General features: G+C 40.3%; 1 protein-coding gene across 4 annotated transcripts in view; it reads right to left on the minus strand.

Annotated features, from left to right (window-relative positions):
* The window catches only part of RFTN1 (raftlin, lipid raft linker 1), a 200,229-nt gene that overhangs the window by 94,328 nt on the left and 88,932 nt on the right, over positions 1-16,969 (minus strand). The gene's annotated exons all lie outside the window — the stretch shown is intronic.

A 16,969-nucleotide genomic window follows, 5' to 3' on the forward strand; every position in this document is an offset into this window, starting at 1 on the left:
GAAGCCACATGATTATCAGAAATGGAAGATGATTCCTTGGCCCACTGAGTCAGGCATAAGGCAAGAGAAAGTGGATTGCTGCTAAGTGTCAGCAGGGCATGTATGCTCTCTCTCTCTAGGTAGCTGTCATGGAGATCAGGACTCAGGACTAGGGTCCTGGGCTCTGCCCAAGGCTTCCAGCACAAGCACAGCCACTCCCCACTGGCTGAGAGGTGAACAAGGCTCTCCCGGCCCACTTATGAGGAGCTCTACCAAAGAGGGGCCCATGCCAGCCCCTGTAAGAACAGGTGTGGCCATAAAATTCTTAAAGTGGGGACTTTCACACCAAACTCCTGATACACACGTATCCTGCCAAATAAATGGCTTCTGAATGCATATTTGCTACATTTTAAAAATGAATTTCTAAGATTCTTCTATATTATTAAAATCAATTTATGCTACCGTTAACTATCTGGGTATGATTTACATAAAATTCAAAAGTGCAAAAATTTTAAAGAGGATTTGGTTTTTCACAGGTGTGCAATGGGGGAAGCAATGTCAATTGCATTATCTTGACTTTATTTTTCCTTCCTGAAAGGAAACACATCCTTTCAGGAGTAGGGACTGAGATATATACTTTTGATATGTAAAAGAATAAACAGACTTAAAACTGCTCAAACTGGAATAAACTAACTCTGAAAGAAGAAACCAGTTCTGTGCTCCAGACTTCTTGCATTAAGACTTTGTCAGACTAGACGCATGTTTTCATCCTTCCCCCACATTCTCATCCTCTACCACCCCAAACAGAAAACATATTAAGAGAAACTAAAGCAGAAGATTTCAGACTTTTGAAAGAGAAGACTTGGTCATGATACACAGTCATGGGTATTGTGGGGTCTCAAACAATGAAGACAGGCATGGGAGGAGAGTGTTCTAAGATGTGAAATCCCAGCTGCTCTGTCACATGAAGACAAATGTCAGACCTTGGAGGTTATTTATAAACACCCACTAAGATTTTAAATGAGTAGGTTGAAAAACGGTAATCATTTTAAGTAAGTCGACACTATAGCCACTCAGTAAAACACTCAGAAAATTAATGGAGTCGGTCTTTCAGCAAATCCAAACCAGGTTCACAAGGAATAAGCTCTAGTACAGGATCTAGTAACCACCATCTTTGGTTCTAGAACCAGAAGTAGTATAGGAAGGAAGGCAGCTCTGGTTCATTTTAGCAGATAATTTACTCAGTTATATTTGAACTGAAATGAGCACAAAATATCTACAAAAATAGGCGTTGACAAATTTTCTAGATAAAACATGAAAAATACACATCTTGACCTATTGTCTTGGCAAAGCAAATCCAATGTCTACTGAAGGAATAGATGAGCAAATAATAGGTCGTCTCTTGCCTTTAGGAATTACCTCCAGAATATTTAAAAAATATTTTATTTATTTCAGAGAAAGAGAAAGAGAGAAAGAGCACACAAGTGAGAGAGAGAGCATGAGAGAGAGCACACACAAGCATGGGGGAGGGGTAGAGGGAGAAGTTGACTACCCGTTGAGCAGAGAGCTGCATGTGGGACTTGATCCCAGGACCCTGTAATCATGACCTGAGCTGAAGGCAGACTTTTACCTGACTGAGCCACTCAGGCACCCCTATCTCCAGAATTTAACTACAGTAAATATGGTGGCTGTGGTGAACATACCCCTAAGGTGACCCCTTCCTCCCAATCACTTCCACCTGCTGTTCATGCCTTTATAAAACCCTCCCCTTGAGTGAGGGCAGGACCTGCACTTCTAACCACCAGAATTTGGCAGAGGATGGGGTGTCACTCCTGTGATTACACTATGCTGTAAGGCTCCATTCCAGCGGGCTGGGGCTACATATTCCTCTTGCTGGCTTTGAAGAAGTAAACTGCCATGTAATGAAAGGGTCATGTGGCAGCTCCTGGCCAACAGTTGACAACAAACTAGGGATTTTTGTTTGCAATAGGATGACTACAAGGATATGAATCCTGTGAAGAACCTAAGGGAGCGGTGGAAACAGATCTTTTCATAGTTGATCCTCTGTTGAGATTATGGCCCCCGCCAACACCTATATTGTAACCTAATGAGACCTGGCACAAAGAACTCAGATAAGCTACAGGAATGTGTGATAAATAAGGCATGTTGTTTTGAGCCACTAAATTTGTGGTAATTTATTACAGAGCATAGAAAAATAATATAGTTGCTGAGTAGGAAGACACGGCAGCTTCATGCTCACAATAAGCCTCCCACTGGTGACTAAGTCTAGGCTCAGGCACACAAGATCCATTCAGACACCTGAGAGCAGTCACTAACGGTGATGAGTGCTCCATGTCTCTGAGGGTAAGGATCACCCTGGGAAAGAGAAGCAGACACTCAACAGAAGTTGCTCTAGGTGTCAGGGTGTGGCCTGTGATCAAGGGATCACATCAGGAAGGAATAGATACTCTGCAGTCAATCAAGTTCCTATGGAAGAAGCATTAACATAAAACTCTCAGCTGAGAAGGCATTTGCCTCCTGTGAGGAAGAGAAACACCACTTAGGTTTCCCCAAAGGCCATGTCCTTGTGTTATTCTGGAAAAGGAAATGAGAAACCATCCAACTTCCCCTGGACCAGAAGCTGTGATGGCTTCCACTTCTGGAAAGGACAGAGGGATCTGGATTTAAACCATAAGAAAAAGGAGGGACACAGAATGTGTTTTGGAGATGTAGGATTAACTACCTAAAGTCTCCCTCATCTGGAAATTAACACCTAATACTCTGAGATTAAATGTGAGCACTCAAAGAAGAGCACTGCTAACAGTGAAATGTGCTTTGCCACCTCCCTCCATTGCCTATTCCATAATTTCCTCCAGATTTATCATTTATAGGCTACAGGTGCTAAAGCAAACTAGAGGTGGGTTGCTGACCATAAATAAATATTTATTTATCTACTTATTTATTTATCTATTTATACTTCCTGTGTCTTGTTTCTTTCACCGTTAAATGGGAATATTATTAGTAGCTGTCTCTTAGCATCATTGCAAGGGTTAAATAAGACAAAAGCATGTAAAGCCCTTAGCATAGGGCATGGCAGGAGGTCTGGCCTCAGCAAACATTAGCCACTGCTGATGTAGTGACTATCATCTATAACTGCATTCTTTACTTTTCAAACACGCATCATAGTTTATAATTACTCATTTGATAAGTACTGACCACAACTACTATTATGCGCCAGGCACTGCTCTTCAGCATACGTCAACAGACAGAAGAGACAAAGATCTCTGCTCTCGTGGATCTTACAATCTAGTGAAGGGGGACAGGCAAAAAACAATAAACATACATGAGCACATAACAGAGTATGTTCAGTGGTGGTAAGTGTAGAAGAAAAAAGAAACAGAGCAAGGTGAAAAGAATCAGGAGTGTGTGAGAGGAAGATGTGGGGGTTTTTGTTGTTGTTTTTAAAGATTTATTTATTTATTTTAGAGAGAGAAAGAGAGAGAGAGAGAGAGCACGAACAGAGGAGGGGCAGAAAAAGAGGGGGAGAGAGAATCCTCAAACAGACTCCCCACTGAACATGGAACTCGATGTAGGGCTTGATGCCAGGACCCTGAGATCATAACCTGACTTGAAACCAAGATGTGGCTGCCCAACCAACTGAGCCACTCAGGTGCCCCTGGAAGTTGCAGTTTTAATGAGGGTGGTCTGGGCCTTGCTGAGAAGGTGACATTTATAATACAAGATCTATGAGAAGTGAGGGATTTGGCCATGCTGATATCCAGGATAAGAGTTTCCAGGCAGAGGGAATAACCAGTACAAAGGCCCTGAGGCAAGACAATACAAAAAGGCCCTGTGGCTGGAGCTCAGTGAATAAAGGGCAGAGGAGGAGAGAAGACATGGCTAGATAGTCAAGAGCAAGGTAACATAGATCTTACAGGCCACTACTGTAAAGACAGTAGTTTTTACAAAGAATGACAGGGGAAGCCCTTGGAAGTACTAAACAGAAGTAACATGATCTGATTTATTTTACAAGGATCCCTCTGGCTATAGGAGGCAGCTAAGAGATTAACTCAGTCTTCTAATGGGGAGATGATGATGGCTCAGGGTAGGTTGTTAGCAGTTTAACAGTAGTCACAAAGGCTAGATTCTGGATATATTTTCAAGGTGGAACCTTTAAGACTTCCTTATAGGGTGTAGAGGGAAGAAAGCAGATCAGGGTGACTAAGAATTTTTGTCCCAGTAACTGGGAGAGTGGATGAAGTTACCACAGCTATGATGGGGAAGGTTGTGGGTGGCACAGTTTTGGGGGAAGGTCAACAATTCCGTTTCAGATGTGCTGAACTTGACTTATGCAGCAGACGTCTAAGTATAGATGTCTGGTAGACAGTTTAATACATATTTCAGTCTGGATTTCTGGAGATACAAATTTGAGAGCCATCAGCTTCCATGTATTTAAAGCATAAGATTGGATGAGATTTCAATTAATGTAGAGAAAGAACTGTCAAGGACTGACCCTTGGGACCCTCCACTGTGAAGACATTGGGAGAAAAGAGAAGAAAACTCAAAGAAGAAGAAGGAGAAACCAGAGAGGAAGGAAGAAAACCAAAAGAACATGCTGTCTGTCCTAAAAGCAAAATGCAGGAAGCATGTCAAGGGGCAAGGTATGGGCTACCCTGTGAACTGTTTCAATAAAGAAATTCATAATCTTCTCTTCAATTTACCAATGGTCTTGAAATCCCCAAAGGGAAAGTAGATTTAGTCCACCCTATGGAAATAAGTGCAAAGAAATCTGTTTATATTATGATTAAATTATGATTATTAAATTAACCCATCGATTTGAGTTTCCAACAGCTTAGTTCCTTGAAAAAGTAAAAACACCTTCATGCTGCTAGGCCATTTCTCAAAAACTGTGTGTGGGGGAAAATTAACTAAACAGCTCTAACCCATCTCACATCTTGAGGCCCCCACTTGTACACAGCATTGGAGAATTGAGGTGGGCTTACTTCCATTCCAAGGGGATTTTCTGAAAGGAAGAAGAATAAAAAGGATATTACTGAGCAGAGGTGTGATGCGCTGGTGGTAACAAGGCACATATACACGGCAGTCCCGACTGCTCAGGATGCTGGAGAAGCAGCTAAGACTTCACAGCCCACTTAAGTTTTAAAAAGGCATCACAACAGGACAACTAAACGTAGCGTGGTACCCTAGACTGGGTCCCAGAACTAAAAGAGGACATTAATAGAAAAATTGATGAAATCCAAATAAAATCCACAATTTAGTTAACAGTAATGTATCAGTGTCAATTTCTTAGTTTTGACAAATGTACCAGGGTAACATAAAATAGTAATGCCTGGGGATCTCGATGAAGTGCATAAGGGAATTCTCTGTAATTTCTTTGTAACTTTTCCGTTAAATCTATAATTATACCAGAGTAAAATTTATTGTTTTAAAAGAAAGAAAGCCATTCTAGACTTTTGGGTATGTGTATTTCCCATTTTGACTCTGTAATATTTATTCTCCAAGTCAGTGTCTCTAGACTAAACTATACCTACACCTCTGCCTGCCTATACTTCTCATATCAGAGACCCCTCAAATCACAATGGGGCAATGTCTAAAACAACTGGGTCTGGAGGAGAAAATGAAATGACCTTTGATGTGCCCCAACTTCAGGCACTGGAACATTCTAACAAGCAAACCTTGGGCTCTGTAAATCAGATAGGGTTTCCCACAGGGCAGGCATCCTCAGCCTTAGCTGCATTTAACTTTGGAAGCACTTTGGGAGCTCTCATAAATTCTGATTAGTTTTAGGTATGGCCTGGGCTACAGGATTTCGGAAATTCCCAAGTGATTCTAATGTGGAGAGTGAAGAACCACTGCCCAGGTAGGGTATGTTGTATCTGCCACTGTCTTGGAGATCTTCCCTGGACAAGAACTGAACAAGTCCATGGAAAGAGAAAACAGAAAAAGAATGACTTGTAGAGACCAATAATGTAGACTCCTATACCCCCAGAAGAAAACAAACCTTCAAAAAAAAAAAAAGAGATTAAAGAAATACAAAATAGAAATGAGGACCTTTCTCTATGCCTCTTTTGGTCAAAAAAACTTCGAAAGGATATCTGACTTCTTGCTCCCTTCTCTTCATTTTTACTTTTTTATTGTGGTGAAAATATACATAACATAACATTTATCATTTTAGCCGTTTCTACATGTGCATTCAATGTCATTAAGCACATTCGCATTGTTGGACAACCATTACTACCATCTATTTCCAGAACTTTCCTACGATCCCAAACAGCCCTCATTTATTTGACACCTTATAAATGTGATGCAGGCCAAAACTGAATAGAGAATTTTAAATAAGCACTTGTAGGGGCAAAATTTTTAAATAAATGTTGTAGTGGATTGAGCATCTGACTCTTGACCTCAGCTCAGGTCTCTATCTCACAGTAGTGAGTTCAAGCCCAGTGTTGGGTGCCATGCTGGGAAGGTTTTTTATAGAAAAAAACAAATGCTTGCACAACACATAAAAGCAGATTTAGAAACTGAGCATTTGTGCACAAATTTCTCCTAATTGTAGGGCAGGAGAGCAAAAAGCCCCTCTGCTAAATGAAGTACCTCAGATGTCAGCCCAACTGGCCACGGATGTCAGAGTTGTTTAAGACCATAAGACCACCTATTCCGTGTCGTGTTGACCTCATTACTCACACACAAACATCAACTGTAATAAAAACTGCAAATCAGAGCTGCACTCATTACAACAATCACGTCTGCCAAGGGTTATGCAGTCACTCCCCAGGCAGCCAGAGGGTCAGAAAGTCAAACCAGAGATGCAAACTCAAAAGCCCACAGGCAATGAGGGGAAAAGGATATACTGTTGACCCAAATACATAATCTAGACACTTTGTTCTCATATAAAAGATACAGGAATGGTCTTCCTGTCCATGGAGAAGCAGGCTCTCTCTGCTTTTCATTCACACAGAATCCTATCAGATGCCCTCTCGCTAATGCCATTTCTGAGAGCGATGTGGTTGGAGAAAACCTGTCTCCATCATGAGAAGAGTCACCAGTGCAGGAGTGACCTTAAATGGCAAGCACCATGGCACTACAGTATTGGGGAGACAGTGAGAATTGTGGAAATCAACGTAACCTGGGCAGTTTACATCCCAGCCATCACTAAGGATTCTAGGCCAGAGTTGCCAAAACTTCTAGTTTTTTAAAATAAGTCATTAAATTGTGTTTTATGTCAGCTATAACTGTTAAACTGTGGCTCCAGACAATGTTTTTTAATGTTACGTTGGCCAACATCTTGGGATTGAATTTGACCTCTTGGTCACCAGTCTCTGGCCTCTCGGTTACATACACAAAGCTCTCATGTGAGTCACAGAAGGCTGGATGCCAGGGAAGAGATAAGAGTGAACAGATGATCTAACTGTATCATAATCAGAATAACCAACCCATAAACCCAATCCAGATAGTTCATTTCTTGTAATGACTCAGCAGATTCTTCCCCTCCATGCTCTCTGCTAACCCATGATCATGACCAGTGCATTCACACAGCCTCTGCCAGCAACACAGCTCAGCCCTCTGCTAAGCCATTGAAAGAGCATGTATGCGAGCAAAGACTGCACTGTCTATGAGTACTTTAAATATTCAAAATCAACTAGGGCAAAAGGGTTAATCTTCAAATTATACTGACAAAATGCCAAGCAGTTAATTAAATATCCATTTTGGTTTCATGAGCAGATCTGGAATGTCTCCTAAAAAACAAATGCCTGTCGAAAAACTATTATAAACTCTACTTTTAAAAAATAAACATGTGAATAACTACTACCATACACACTACTTTTAAATAATAAACATGTAACAGATCTCACTTCAACTCATAAACCCCTCAGATAACTTCAAAGACCATGAGTTTAAACAACATCTCCTCTTTCCCAGGACTACAGTCCCAGTTTGAACTTGAGTTGTGAAAAGAAAAGAGAGGATGTGCAGTTCATCAATAAAACAACTTTTGCTTCACTTACAAATAATCAGAAAGAAATGGTGGTAAACTCAAACTTAGATTAGTAGGCACTTCTCCAACCAAAAAAAAAAAAAAAAAATTACTGAATGTCAGTTGACAGAAACAAATTCTCTGTCTGGGAAACAGGAAGGATTTTTAAAATATTTCCCCCAAGGCAATCCCAAGTTCAAGTAGAATAATCAGAATATTTTTTTTAAGTAGTAGTAGAGAGGGAAAGGAATTACAGATCTGAAGACTTGTCAATGTAAAAAAATAATAATAATTCTCTAGTTTCATTAAGTAATGTGAAACTAATGACAATAAAACAACCTGTGTATTCATTCATCTGTTCATCACTTTCCTGACCACTGACCACAAGTAAGGCACTGAGTTAGATCCTGCCTTCAAAAAATTACAGTCTATGGGCATCTAACTATGCAATATCGCTATCTACTGTATGTAAACTGTATAAAAACAGAGGTGCCATGGGAGTTCAGTTACTTTCAGTGTCAGGGATCAGGAATTTTTTTAAAAAGCAAGAAGTGTGTCAGCTGAGTCTAAAGCTGAATGGAAATTAGTCATGGGACAATGGATAAAAGAATATTCCAGGCACCAAGAACAGAAATTAGTAAGCATATATGTGGAAACAAGCATGAGTTACATAATGGAAATAATAAATAGGTCAGTTTGGTAAAAGGTGAGGGCTGCCTATCAGGATCAGTGGGACGAATAAATATGAGCCCAGCGCACATCTGGATATATCTGCTGTTAGGATGGACCTGTGATGTGTCTTACAGGGTGGGGCAGCAGAGAAGTGAGGACCATGGTTGGAAAGAAAGGATGAGGTGGTCGCTACAGGATGGGACTGGACTTCATTTTGAGGGAAAGGAGAGTCAAGCATGGTCTTAGAGAAGAGAAGACATGAAAATACAGACTTTAGGAAGATTAAGCATGCAGCATTGTGTACGATGGAAGAAGAGGGAAAGAATGTTTCAGGAGAGCAGTAATGAGCTGAGCTAAGATTTTGTAGAGGGAGTGGACGGATGGGAGACAGATTTTAGGTATTTCCCGTCCCTGCAATTGGTGGTAGTTGGGGTGGAGTGGGGAGGGGAATAAATGCTGCTTCCCAAAGATGCTCTCCGAACAATGGGGAAAAGATTTCCGATCATTTTATGACTCCTTCCCCTTGTAAAATAAATCAAATCTACTTAAAAAAAAAAAATGCAGCTGCTGGAGTCAAAAGCTTCCCCTAGTAGTGAAACTTAAGAAATGCTTCAGGGGAAAAAACAAAAAACAATCCCCAAGTAAACAAATCCTAGCAAATCTTTACATAAAGCACCTAACTATACAGTCTATCAGAGGAGCTCTGAAGTAGGAAGTAGAAAGAAGGAGAAGAATGAACTCATAGATGGGTCACTGCCTTTTCTTCTGATTTTCTCTTCCTCTTTCACCAACAGACGTTCCCCACTTCTGATAAGGGTTTGATATCACCAGGAACATTCCAGAAATAATGGGAGGCTGTGCAAATGATACCCTAACCACACACTCTCTTAGGAAGCTGCACACTGCCAAGTATGAGCAAGTTACTGTGGGCATCTAACTATCCAGTACTGCTGTTTATTCTAGAGAAATCTTGCCACATCCTGTCTCACTGTTTACAGTCAGAGCTGGCTCCCTGGTAGATAAACTGCCAGTGACTGCGCAACCCAAGGAGCTCACCATCAATCTTAAAAGCAACAGGAAAACAAACAGGCTTTACCCCAGTGGTCCCTGTATAATGCAGTATTTCAATCCCCATCAGGCTGGACTATAGAAAAGAGAACCTCAAGGAATGAGATCTGGGGCAGGGTCCTGCTTTCTCTGGGATCCTAAAAGTTTCCCCATTTACTTTGAAAACTGTGGAAAGGACTGATCTTCGTATTAATGCACAAATAATATTTTATCACAAACAGAACACTGAATGAAGCAGGTCTCCCTGATACTTAACTGCTTTAGAAAAGTCATGTTATCCACAGACAAAACTAACAGTAATAGCACCCCATACAAATGTTCTTCATGACTCTCTCATGGGCTATGTTCAACTGAGTGACAAGAAGTCTCTTCTCTGTTTATATTCAATGCACATGTTCCAAATTAAAGTCTGTTTATTGTTTCCTTCTTTTCTAGATCTTCCTACCCACACCCTCTAACTAAATTAGATGATGGAATTAGATGATGGAAATTAGCCACTGTCCAACGCAGTAGCCACTAGCCATTGTTGCTATCAAGCACCTAAAATGTGGTTAGTGCTCCTAAGGAACTGAATTTTTAATTTTATTTAATTTAAATGAATTTACATTTACATTGCTACACTTGGCTAGTGGCTACCTAATAGGAGAGCACAGCTTAACTCTCTTAAACTTTAATGTGAAAACATCACCGAGGACCTTGTTAAAATGAAGATTCCAATTCAGCATTGGCGGGGCCTGGGAATCTGCATTTTCAAGGAGCTCCCAGGTGATGCCAATGCTGCTGGTGCACGGATGACACTCTGAGTAGCAAAATTCTAACTGCTTTGAGAACCAGTGGCGTGATCCAGAGGTTTCACGAATCAGAGGTTTCATGAATCAGTAGTCTCCAAATTTTTTGATCGTGGACTAGGTCAGTAAAAACTCCTGACTACTGCTGCACCAACAACCTACATAGGTTACATAAACTATACACAAAAGAAATTTTTAAAGATGAGAAGCAAATGAGATAAGCAGTATTTTAAAATTATAATCACAAGAAGTTCATATTATGAATAGCTAATATTTCAAGACTTAATATACACTTGAAATGAGATTCATTGTTAGCAATAGTGGCAACATTAACCCACATTTCAAAATGTCTTCTTGATGAGTCCAAATTTCTTCGGCCATCTTCTTTTAGATCTGAATAGGTATATAAATACATATATATATATAGAAAGCTCTTACAGTGAGAAATGGGTCAGTGTGACATTTTTCTGTGTGTGAGTGTGTGTATGTGTGAGAAAGAAACAGACAGGGACAGAGAGAGAGGGAAAAAAGAGACAGAGAGAAGGATTTTACATTTATATTTCTGGTGTGTTTTCCTGAATCTGCAACCACATTACAGGATTTTTTTTTAAGATTTTATTTATTTATTTATTCCTGAGAGGCACAGAGAGAGAGAGAGAGAGAGGTAGAGACACAGGCAGAGGGAGAAGCAGGCTCCATGCAGGGAGCCCGATGTGGGACTCGATCCCAGGTCTCCAGGATCACGCCCTGGGCTGAAGGCGGCGCTAAACCTCTGGGCCACCAGGGCTGCCCCAGGAATTTTTTAAGCCATGCGTATATTTCATGAGGGTTAAACTACAAAAAATAATCCACAATCCACTTCACTGAGTTTTCAAATGAAAGTCTTCCTCTGAACCCAGGCTCTCAGGATACCTCCTGCTTCATATAGACAGGTGACTTCTGACCTCTGCAAGCAGCCAGGGAACCACCTTCAACCTGAACGTTCAATATTAGTAACACATAACTTTTTTCCTATTTTTTTGACATAAATAAATATACACAGAAGCCTCAGTACTCCTTCAACATGGGTATGTACCTCACTTTGGTAATACAGGCATACATAACATGTAGAAGTCTCAGAACGATCACAAAGCTCTAAAATAAAAATTTACCTCCAACACTAAGAGTGAACTCTATGTTCCTGAAAACACACAGTAGAAATTGTGTTGTAATGTAATTACAGTTTTTAAAGAATTTACTGGGAATTGGAGAAAATAGCTTTAGACTCTGTATCAACATGCAAATCAACATGCAAAGGTTGGAAAATCCTGAAAAAGAACAGTGCCTTGATACTAATATACACTAAAAACTTATTGTAACAAAAATAGCATGGCATAGGACAAAAATCAATAAAGAGATCACAGGAACAATAAAGAACTGGGAACAAACTAGGGTATATACAGAAATCCAAACTATGATATACAGGTACCCTTTCATTCCATGGTAAAATCAGGCAAATGCAATAAATGATGTTGACAAAGGCAGCTATCTGGAAGAAAAAAAAAAGTAGATCCCTACCTCACACCCTAACATTAGCCCAATAGTTCTCACCTAGAGGCAGTTTTGCCCATCAGCAGACATTGATAATATCTGGAGACATTCTGATTGTCATTAACTGCACGGCCAGGGGTAGGGGTGGTGGTGTTTGCTACTGGCTTCTAGTGGGTAGAGGCCAGGAATACTGCTAAATATCCCACAGTGCACAGGATGGTCCCAGCCCAAACTGTCAATAGTTGAGACACTATATATAGGCTGGGAAATCCTACCCTACCCTTACAATCTAACCCTAATGGTTAAAAAATTAAAGAGGAACAGTGTTAGTAGTAGACAGCTTCTGATGTGAATCCTGGCTCCTCACTTACCAAAAGCATGACTCTGGACAAGTCAAGACGGTCTCATCTTCTTCATCTTGCTTTCAGGAGTAAAGATAATGTATATCATGAAGCAATGAGCAAAAACTCGGGCCAGACACAGTAAATGGGAGTTACTATGGCTGGTGCCATAAATAATGAATCACATTAAGAAATGCCTGCAAACATGTACACATTCTTCACAAGAAAAGTGGGCTTTTTGTTCCTAATAAGATCCAAGTTGCCTGACAGAGCCATTTTGGGGACTTTAACTATAAAAGTCCAAAAATTAAAATTTCAACATGTTGGGTATGTCATCAATCTCCCCAGAGCAGGGATTGTGCTCATCTCATTCTCTCTAACAAAGGCTACTACCTTAGAAGATACAAGACACCTAATAAATACATTTGGGGTTTTTTAAGTAAAGAGGAAAAATAATGCACTAAGGGCCTCAAAACCATTTGTACAGAACTGTTTAGTGCAGAAACTGACAAGATCCAGCCAGCCTGCTCAATGGAGCCACCTGGGGTGCTCAAATGGTTTGTAGTGTCAAAATGCCCTGAAACCAGTTTATGCATAACCAGGCCTCTGGTCCCAGAGCCTAGCTATGGGGGCTGAAGATGCTGCAAAGCCTAGAGGATACTGGGAATTCTTCAAGGACCCTTCTATAAGCTCTAGGGATCCTGAGCTGAAAGATGGTGTATTTCTGAGCCATGAGCCTCAAGAGAGAACTTAAGCCCCCCTACCCACCAAACAGTCCCGCTCACCCACCCCACACTTCAATACTAAGGAGTCATTAATAACTTCTTCAGGCTAGTTTTCCTAGGATGTGAAATGGGAGGTGGGAGCTAAGGCAAGAAAATGGTGCCTTTCTGTTACAAAACAGAATTAAGTCTAAACTTCCATTGAATGCATGATGTTTTCAACAAATATTCACAACAAAAACAACCATCATGAGGACATAGTGAGAATAAATTATAAGACTTAACACATAGGAGTGAAGCAAAAGTGCTCTCAAACCCTCAGAAACAGGTGTTGTATGAATACAAGTTACTAATTTAGTTTTTAAAGCCTTTGGAGCCATTTTCAGTTCCAACTCATGGTTGATGAATGGGAGGTAAATGAAATGATGTACTCCACTAAATTGTATTTATGGCATTTACCTCTTTGTAAAATGGTTCCATCTTTCAACCACTTAAAAAATTATAGAAGACAGTTAGATAGATAGAAAGATAGTCATTATATCAAAATCCTAAGAACACTGAAATCACTGATAATGTATTTATACGAATCTGAAAGTTATTTCTCACCTGCTGCTGCATTCATAGCTAAAAATGTAAAATTAACTTAGTACTAGTCTTTTCCAGAATCCAACACTGGTAATGCCCATGTATTTCTCAGCTTGAAAAATACACACAATCTAATTTAAGCCTGATTGACAAAGAAGAGAAAAGACAAAAAAGACTGCCAGGAATATTTAAAGTAAGACAATCTGAGTTCCTAAATTTAATATGCAATAGGCATATAAATACAAAAATCTAACACTTCAGTAAAAGTATTGCAACTAAATTACCTACACTGTGTGCACCAAGCCCTCAAAATAGCGTGTAGGAATCCCTACAGCCCACCTGTAATGCCTCAGAATAAATCTTTCATTGTTATTGAAAGACTGTGTGTTCTGTGGGAGGAAGGGGCCTTTATTTTACTTTAAATAAATACAGACATTTCGTGGTACTCTAGTATTTGCATAAGATCAACAAGAAATTTCAAAGAAATTTCATGCTTGTGCCTCTGTGTCTTGGGTACCTGCTCACTATTCTCTGCCATTCTAAACTATTCGGAAAAGACTGGAAATCACTAGTATGCTAATTCTCTCTCTCAGAGGAGACAAAAATAAGTAAATAATAATAATAAAAAAAAAAACAGAGAAAGACATAGGCAATCAAGAACGGCTATAAAACAGGGGTGGGGGTGGGGGAGGGGAGGCTCTCCCTGAACAACGCAGGTTTGTCTCTCTTGTTGCCTCCACTGGGACAAAGGCCGACACTTTGGAGGTGTAGAGTAAGAGTAACTAGGCAAGCCATTACGGGTGTGGATTGAAAAAAATTCTCTTCCCCCAAGAGAATGTGGCTTTACACCAGCATATTAGATTGGAAAGTGCAAACACAATAATTAACAGTGAATCCTGATACTTCAACACACCAGAAAAGGGTGTCACTCCAGCGTGAGATGGGAAATAGGAGGACTAAATTAAGGTAGTCTTCGGTGATGCTGGACAGCTCCTTAGGGGGTACAGTGGCAGCCCAAGAGAGCTAATCAAGTCTTCCAAACACCTCGGGAAGCTTGAGAAAACTGCTGAAGGCTGATACCACGCCAACAATGAGGGGCAGCTGCGATCCCAGAGTGGGGGCCCTTTCTATATCTGAATCTAAAATAACGACCTCCATGCTAAACAAACACTCTCGTATTCTCCGCTCTGATTTAAGAATAGAACTTTGAATTCACCTTCTTCAATTTCTGCTGTCTGGGAATAAACCAGCTGCTGTGATTTCTCCACCGCAGTAACACATGTCAATCACTGCTAAACCCAGTGTTACTTTTCTTCCCCACGTGTGATTCCAACATTCAGCACGCTCCAGGGCTGAACCCCAGCCTCCTAGCCTCATATGGGAGCATTTTCTAGGGCACACCTCTGTAGGCTACTACCCCCTGTGTATTTCGTTTAATTATGAAACCTCTTTCTAGAAGCCCTGTAATTCTCCCAAGAGTCAAAGTAATTGGTAGAAATTAGACATGAAGAGACACAAGGCCACTTAAAGAGGACACCTTCGATTATAATTTTTTAAAGAACTTTCTTTTTAGTACCAGTATAATTTTGTACTTTCCCAATTTTGCCCTTTTCAAATGCCAAAGAAAATGCTCATGTTATCTTCTGGGCTATAAAAAAAAGGCAATGTAATGCATTTGTACTTCACTTAAGGTGCACAAAGATTTCCTTTTCTTTGAAGGCCATCCTTTGGATGTTTTTAAAAAGGAAAAAAAAAAGAGTAAAAAACCTATACATATACCCTGTGGCAAATTACTTTTGTTTGGGCAATGAAAGGATTGTGTGTGTGTGTGTGTGTGTGTGTGTGTGTGCGCGCGCGCGTATGTGTTTTTCTTCCTTGGGGCCCATGCTGTGTGGCTACATTATCAAGATGCACTTTTGGCACTGGTAAATATGTAAACCAAAACCAGATCCATTTTGCAGTGAATTTATGGCCTTCTAGTGAAGATGGTAGCAAAATTCCAGAGCATAGTTCTATTCCACTCAATTCAAGAAAATTCTATTAAGCGACACACATACTCACCACCTGGCACTCTACGTAAGTAATGGGCATCCACAGATAAATGAAGATTTAGCAAGGGGGAAATAGGGTAGGTGGACATTTCCTTCAAACAATAACAAGAGTCTGAGAAGTATGATGATTGCTGTGTGTGAAAGGAGACGAGATAGCTCAAAGGGTGAATGATTAACTCCATCTAAGTAAGAATCATACAGAAATCTTAAAGATTGCAAGATGCAGCCATTGGGGTAGGCTAGGGCTGCACAGTGATACTCTGGATTCAGTTTCAGACCACCACAATAAAGTAAATAGTGCAATAAAGCAAGTCAAATGAATTCTTTGGTTTCCCAGCATTATAGCAAAAGTTATGTTTACACTGTACTGCAATCCATTAAGTGTGCAAAATCATGATGTCTAAAAAAAAAGTATATACCTTTTTTTTTTTAAAGAGTATTTATTCACGAGAGACACACAGAGAGAAGCAGAGACATAGGCAGAGGGGGCTCCCTGTGGGGAGCCTAATGTGGGACTTGATCCCAGGACCCCAGGATCACACCCTGAGCCAAAGGCAGACGCTCAGCCTATACCTTAATTAAAAATACTTATTGCTAGAAAATGCTAATCATCATATGAGCTTTCAGTGACTTGTAATCTTTTTGCTGGTGGAGGGTCTCCCCTCAATGCTGATGGCTGCTGACTGATCACAGTGGTGTTGGCTTAAGGCTGGAGTGGTTGTGGCAATTCCTTAAACTAGGGCAACAATGAACCTTTGCCACATCCATTGACTTGTCCTTTCACAAATTATTTCTCTGTAGCATGTGATGCTGTTCGATAGCATAGCATTTTACCCACAGAAGAACTTCTTTCAAACAGGAGTCCATCCTCCCAAACCCTTTATCAACTGCTGTTTCATCATCTAAGTTTATGTGATATTCTCAATCCTTTGTTGTAATTTGAACAGCCTCCCCAGCATCTTCACCAGGAGTAGTTTCCAAATAAAGAAACTACTTTCTTTGCTCATCCATAAGCAGCAACTTCTTATCTGTTAGTTTGATCATGAGATTGAAGCAGTTCAGTTCCATCTTCAGGCTTCACTGCTAATTCTAGTTCTCTTGAATTTCCACCACATCTGCAGTGCCTTCCCCCACTGAAATCTTGAACTTCTCAAAGTCAGCCATGAGTGCTGGAATCAACTTCTAAACTCCTGTTGATGTTGATATATTGACCTGTTTCCACGAATCACAAATGTTC

Source organism: Canis lupus, chromosome 22 (genome assembly GCF_048164855.1).
Source record: "Canis lupus baileyi chromosome 22, mCanLup2.hap1, whole genome shotgun sequence".
NCBI classification, from domain to species: Eukaryota; Metazoa; Chordata; class Mammalia; order Carnivora; family Canidae; genus Canis; species Canis lupus.